Genomic DNA, 7704 nt, shown 5'->3' with positions numbered 1-7704 from the left:
TAATATATAATATCATTTTAAATGTAATTGATGAATTTAGATTAAGAGATAAAGTAATGGCTATAACATTATATAATGCTAATGCCAATACAAAAGCAATTAAGTTCTTTGAAAATGATTTAAGTTTATTCGGTGACGGTACTATTTTCCACCAATGTTGTGCATGTGGCGTAATTAATTTAATTGTTAATCCGGTTTAAAAGAAATGGGTAATCACATTAAAAGAATTAGAGATAGTCTTGTATGGATTCAAGGTAGTAACCAAAGACAAGAAGATTGGTTTAGATTCTTATAAGCATTAAATATACCTCCTAGAGCATTAGCGTTAGATATGCCTATAAGATGGAACTCAACTTATATAATGCTTCAATAATGCATCCCCTATAAGGATGCTATAACAAACTATATGTGTGCAAAAGTAGGAGTAGGACATATAGACGCATATGATTGGTAAATTGCTGAAGTTTTGCATCAATTTTTAGGTAGGTTTCATGAAATTACTCTAAAATTTAGTGGAACATATTACCCAACATCACCTTTAGCTTTAGGTGAACTTTTACAAATTAGTATTTTATTTAGCGACTATAGGGAGGACCCAATCTTAGGAGTTCCTGTCCATTCTATGGAAAAGAAATTTATTAGTCTAAGTTGCCTTTGTTGTATGGTTTAGGTACTATTTTTAATCCTATATTAAAATTAGACGGTTTAGAAAGTGGTTTAGAAAACTTAGGTGAATTTTTAGGCATTAATTGTTCGGACCAATTTTCAATAATAAAGGAAAAAATATATTCGATCTATAGTAAATATAAGATTAGGTTTAGAAGCACAAACTCTAGAGTACAGGAACCGCAACAACAAGACGAAAACCCGCATTCATTCTTGAATGTTTTCGGGTTAAAGAAGAAGAAGAAGACAACTCAAACAGAAGTTGGGAGTGGATCTTCGTCAACAAGTGGCAGTGGCAGCGGCGGCGGCAGCTTCAATGAGCTTATGGCGTACCTCAGTGCAGGCTTAGTAGTCAACGATACTAGATAATCGTTTGACTTAGTTCAATGGTGGAGGATACGGGCATTAACTTTGCCAATCCTAACTCGATTGGCAATGGATATATTTTCGATCCCAATCTCCACTATTTCATCCGAACAAGCCTTCAATACGATAGGAAAAATACTTGAGGAACGCCGGAATGCAATGTAAAGGGACATTGTTGAAGCCTTGGTCTGTATTAAGGATTGGGATCGAGCCGATCAATGTCTGCATTAAGGATTAATCGATTAACATTTAATTTTGAAGACGATCCTTCAGCTTCAAATTAAATTGTAAATTTGTAATTTGTAAATATGTATTTACTTTTGACATTGTAATTGTATAACTTTGTAAGTTTGTAAAATTTATAATTCGTCACAAAATGATTGCACTCTTTTTTCCTTGTCAAGTTTTTATCCCAATTGAGTTTTTCTTGGTAAAGTTTTTAACGAAGCAATCATGAATTACGAATTTAAAAATTAATATACATGATTAATTTTTTAAATTGTGTTAATAATGTCTGTTGAATGTTAATTTTGGTTTTTATATAATTTTAACACAAAATAACTTAATAATTATAAAAATTTAAAAATAAAAAAAATTCAGGCTATTCGGGCGGGCTCAGGTAGCCAAATATAAGCCCGCGGCCCGTTCAATGGCATTTTTGGGCTCGGGCGGGCGGCCCAAATTTTTTGGGCTAGTCGGGTTGGGCTTTGGGCAAAAAATTGATATTTTCGAGCGGTCGCAGGCGGCCCGTCCAAAGTTCCAGCACTACTCGCGACGGTATTAGATCTAACCTGCAAAAAGAGGATGTATAGCTCCCCCCAAGAAGAAACTTGAATCATTTTGGGTTAAAAGAGCAGTAGTACTATATCTACTACTATCCATTTTTAACTAACTAATATAAATTTTACATGCCAAAATAAGAAAAGGAAATCAGTGGTATCCAGTGGACTATGGAGCATAGTGACACGGGCCGGGCTAAACCTCGGCACTCACACCATGGAGAGGCTTAGTAATAACCCGTTGGCGCCCCTTATTACTAAGGCAAGCCACCTCACAAGCTCCAGTCCCCGATCAGTTTGTGTAGGGGAGGCCTAACCCCTTCTTGTATAGCTTCCCCCTGTACTTTTTGAAAAACTCATGCACTCACCATTGGAGTCGCCCTCCAGCCAACTATGCTGCGCCTCCGCATGTTCCGTCCCGTTGAGGCTCAGCGCCAAGATAAGGACGTGACAATAGACCATGATCAGATTTTTTTTTTTGTTTATTTTTTTTTTGTTTTTTTTATTTTTTAAATAAAAAAATTAATGGTATTTTTACGCCCCTGGTCCAAAGATCACCTTTACAAATTTGTCGGAAAAGAAATTTGGCCCATGCTTTGGTCATCTAGTATGTAGTAGCACTAATTGAACAGTTCCAGTAAGATCGTCACGTGACGTTTGGATATTTGTTAATTATAGACAAGTCTCGTTCATTTCATTCATTCGAGTTTAAAATTTAAATTTTATATAATAAAAAGTTCTTAAAAATAGTCACATTTAATTTTTTTACTATACTAAAAATCTCTCATATAAAATCACAAATTAACTCAAATTAAAAACTTAAATTAAGCGAATAAAGCAGAAAAAATACTCTCAGTATATTAGCTTACTCACAGGCGTAGAAGAAACAAACCAACATAACGAACCGTGCACTGCCGGGTATACCTCTCAACAACGCTGGCGTGACTGCGGATAACAGACTAAAGGCAACTACCTCAGTAAATCTCACAAACAAACAAAAATGGCGTCGGTGTCGGTGACGCCACCAGTTTCATGCCACTACCGCCATAACCAACCTCCTCCAACTTACTCAACCAAACGCTCTCATAACTCAATCCCCCCACCGAAAGCCCCTCTACCTTTCTCCACCGCACAAACCCAGAAACCAACAAACTCTCTGCAACTCCAACAACCTTTTCTCCAACACATAACCAACCTCTGCGAATCCGGGAATCTCCCCGAAGCTCTAGCCTTCCTCCAAAACGACTCTCAAAATGTCAGCGTTTCAGCTCCGGAGAGGAAAGACGCCATTGGGGTCTTGTTACAAGTCTGTGGGAGACACAAAGACATCGAAATCGGACGCAAAGTTCATCACATGATTCTGGAATTGACCCAGTTTCGCAATGACTTCGTTCTCAACACCCGTCTCATCACCATGTACTCCTTGTGCGGGTCTCCTTTGGATTCCCGTTCCGTCTTCGATGGACTCGAGAGGAACAACTTGTTTATGTGGAATGCCCTCGTTAGCGCGTACGCTAGAAATGAGCTTTATCATGATGCGGTGAAAACGTTTGTTGGGTTGGTTTCGGAGACTGAATTTCAACCCGATAGTTTCACTTTGCCTTGTGTGATTAAGGCCTGTTCGGGGCTTTTGGACGTCGGGTTGGGGCGGGAGGTTCATGGGATGGCGGTGAAGATGGCGCTGGTGTCGGATGTTTTTGTGGGCAATGCGCTGGTTGGGATGTATGGGAAGTGCGGGTTTTTGGAGGACGCGGTTCGTGTGTTCGAGAAAATGCCTGAGAGGAACTTGGTTTCTTGGAACTCGATGATTCGCGGGTTCTCGGAGAATGGTTTGTGTATAGAGAGTTATGGCTTGTTGAGGGAGATTTTGGTGGTGGGTTTGCTGCCGGATGATGCTACCGTAGTGACTTTGTTACCAGTGTGCGCTGCTGAGGGGGATATAGATATGGGAATCGCGATTCATGCTTTGGTGGTGAAGTTGGGGCTGAGTGAGGAGTTGATGGTGAGCAATGCCTTGATGGACATGTATGCAAAGTGTGGATACTTATCAGATGCCGTATTTCTATTTGGTAAGAACAATAATAGAAATGTGGTTACGTGGAATTCCATGATTGGAGGTTTCTCTAGGGAAGGGGATGTTAGTGGAACATTTGATCTTCTGCGGAGAATGCAGATGGAAGAAGACGAGAATGTGAAAGTGAACGAGGTCACGATACTGAATGTGTTGCCAGCTTGTTTAGAGGAGGATGAGCTGGTGAGCTTGAAGGAAATTCATGGTTATTCATTCAAACATGGTTTTCACGATGATGAATTGGTTGCAAATGCTTTTGTTTCAGCCTACACGAAGTGCGGATCACTGCATTATGCTCAACATGTGTTTTTTGGTATAGAGAAAAAGACAGTGAGCTCTTTTAATGCTCTAATTGGTAGATTGGCACAGAATGGTGATCCAAGGATGGCTTTAGACTTTTACTTTGAAATGAAAGATTCAGGCTTGGATCCTGACTGTTTTAGCATCGGTAGCCTTTTTTTAGCTTGTGCCCATTTGAAACTTCTGCGGTATGGCAAGCAGATCCACGCATGCGTACTACGTAATGGGTTAGAAAGGGATTCATTCATTGCTATCTCTCTGATATCTCTTTACATTCATTGTGGTAAGATATTTTCTGCATGTGAGTTATTCTACAGAATGGAAGGCAAAAGTTTAGTATGTTGGAATACAATGCTTTCTGGTTACTCTCAGCTTGGACTTCCTGATGAAGCTCTTCATCTCTTTCGTGAAATGATTTCCGATGGAGTCCGACCTTATGAGATTGCCATTACAAGTGTGTTTGAGGCCTGTTCACAACTGTCAGCCTTGCGTCTGGGAAAAGAACTACATTGCTTTGCTTTGAAAGCTAACCTTGTAGACGACATGTTCGTTGAATGTTCTGTCTTAGACATGTATGCAAAAAGTGGCTGCATGGAACAGGCTCAAACAGTTTTCGATAATTTGAAGGATAAAGACCTAGCATTGTGGAATGTTGTAATTGCAGGATATGGAATCGGAAATGCGAACAAGGTGTTGGAGCTATTTGAAGAAATGCAAAGATTGGGATTGAAGCCTGATGGGTTTACATTTATTGGAATTCTGATGGCGTGCAATCATGTGGGGATGGTTTCTGTGGGGCTAAAATATCTCAATGAGATGCAGGGTTTGTATCGAATAGAACCCAAATTAGAGCACTATGCATGTGCGGTGGACATGTTAGGTTGAGCGGGCCAATTGGAGGAAGCTCTGAAGCTTGTAAACGACATGCTCGAAGAACCAGACACTAGAATCTGGAGCTCATTGCTTAGCTCCTGTAGGAGCCACGGCAATTTGGAAATGGGATAGAGAATTGGTAAGAAGTCGCTAGACTTAGAGCCTGAAAAGGAAGAGAACTATGTGTTGGTGTCAAATTTGTATGCGGGGTCAGGGAAATGGGATGATGTGAAGAGAGTTAGGCAAAGGATGAAGGCGTTTGGCCTGCAAAAAAATGCCGGTCAGAGCTGGATTGAACTCGGGGGCAAGGTTTATAGCTTTCTCGCCGGGGACAATATGCATCCTGAATATGTGGAGATTGCGGAGATGTGGAAAAGAGTAGAGAAAAAGATAAGTAAGCTCGGATATAAACCGAATACGAGTTGTGTGCTTCATGAACTCGAAGAAGAAGAGAAGATTGAGAAATTGAGAGGGCACAGTGAGAAGCTTGCTATATCTTTCGGATTGTTGAAGATGAGTAAAGGGTCGACAATAAGAGTCTCCAAGAATCTTCGGATTTGTTTAGACTGTCACAATGCAGCCAAGCTCATATCAAAGGCTGTTGAAAGGGAGATAATAGTGAGAGACAACAAGCGCTTTCACCATTTTAAACATGGCATTTGTTCTTGTTCAGATTATTGGTGAATGAAAATACCATCTTCTATTTAATTCAGTGGGATGGTAAATAATCATATCTCCTATTTGAATTTGTTACTATGTATTTAGATTTAATAATAATAAAAAGAAAAGCTATATCATATACAATTTTGTTTTTCTTAGAGACGAACTACTAAAATTGTTTGAATCGACTTTGAATTTCAAACGTCATTCGTCAGAGATATTCCAATGTAGAAAATATATTTCGTTCTTCCTTGGAAATATTCTCCGAGGATCCGACACAATTCAAAATAGGATCTTTTATGCCTATGCTAATGTGGTGGAGTTTAATGATTATTTTGACAATTCAAAACAACAACATACTCTTACGCTTTTCCCCCCCTTTTTCATACCTAACAAAAAATTCTCATTCTAAATGTCACAATTATATCATATTTTATACAAATATCAAAATCTGGCGAACAGTAATAAAGGTTTACAATTCAAAATTGCACACACGAGCAAAGAATTTGTTTATCCTCCTAAAACTGTTCTATATTTTTAAATTATTTTTTTTTCAAGAGTCAAAGATATAAGATTTGAAATAGCATCATGAATTAAAATATAAAACAGAACAAGATGTATAATGAGTTTTTATTTTGGGACTTTTAACTAAATAGCAACAATAAACAAAACTAATAAACATTTAAACGGCGAAACACTTATACAAAAGTATTTCAACGACAAAAATATAAAATATAAAATATAAAAAATCCATTAAAAAGGTACTTAAACGATAAAGCATGCTGCACTTTATTAATAGAAAAAAGGAATTTTAACACAAATAACCTTTTTAGGATGTTTTTCCTGAATCGTTGAAGTTTTGTAAAATTGTAAAAATGACTATTTTATTAATTTAGTTGTCAATCACTGATAGATTTAACGGTCAATCATTGATAGACTCAACAGTTAATCAATTGACTCAATCATTTTTTATTATTAATCAACATTAGTTAATAATGAACCAAAATTAAGTTGTAATTTATTTGTTTCAATCAACAAATTATATGTTTATTAATAACAAATTATTGATAAATTAATAATGAATCGGTGAATCACTGATTGACCGCGCTGATAGACTATAGTCTATAGGTCAATTGCTGATTGATTTATGTAAACATAACGACCATTTTTGTAAAATAAAAAAAATTCAGCCATTTGTGAAAAGAGGTGGTTAAAAAATGCAGTGGTTAAAAATGCCGCTCAACTCAATTTTTCAAGAAAAAAATTCTGAAAAGTCCTCTCAAAAGCAAGACGACATGTCATTTTTTACATTATCATCGATCATGTCATGTGCTTTCAGATAATTTGTGCATATAGTCCTTATGTAACACCCTGAAGAATTAAATGAGAATAATTAAGGTAATTGAGATTATTAGTGTGCTTAATCTGGATTATTAATTGAGTATTAATTAATAAATGTTTCTGACACGTGTGAGTTTAAATAGTTTCAAGGTATTTAAATTATTCTCAGTAATTTATTTTAACCCAGAAGTGTGTATGGGCGCATTTCTAGACTGCTCTTTTAAAATATTGTGCACATGTCCTTTTCTTTTTCTTTTTCCTTTCCTTTTCTTTTTCCTTTTCTTTTCTTTTCTTCCTTTCCTATTCCTTCCCGTGCACTTTCTCTCTCTCTCTTTCACTCTCGCTATCTCTCTCTCTCTCTCTCTCTCCCATTTTCTCTCTCTCTCTCTCTCTCTCTCTCTCCCATTTTTGTCCCAAATCAAACGGATCTTGAACCAAGGAAAGATTTGAAGAAGTTTTTAACGTCAAGAGAAGGATTCGAGGTAAGATTACTGAAAGAACCTCTCTTGAATCTCAAGTTTTTGAATTTCAAAACTTATTTTTAGTTCAAACCGGATATTGATGGTTTTTTAGTAAAACTAGGGTAGAAATTAGAGATATAGGGTTCTTTGGACTTGTTTTAGGACCTAGAACCCGGATCTAGTGGTT

The 7704-nt window shown here is 37.2% G+C and overlaps 1 pseudogene; it reads left to right on the top strand.

Annotated features, from left to right (window-relative positions):
• The first annotated feature begins 2697 nt into the window (after positions 1–2697).
• Positions 2698–5739, top strand: LOC21385149 (annotated as a pseudogene).
• Positions 5740–7704: the final 1965 nt, after the last annotated feature.

This window comes from Morus notabilis, unplaced genomic scaffold (genome assembly GCF_000414095.1).
Source record: "Morus notabilis unplaced genomic scaffold, ASM41409v2 Scaffold1324, whole genome shotgun sequence".
Lineage (NCBI taxonomy): Eukaryota > Viridiplantae > Streptophyta > Magnoliopsida > Rosales > Moraceae > Morus > Morus notabilis.
The sequence above is the reverse complement of the archived record's forward strand: the minus strand, read 5'-3'. Positions and strand labels throughout refer to the sequence as shown.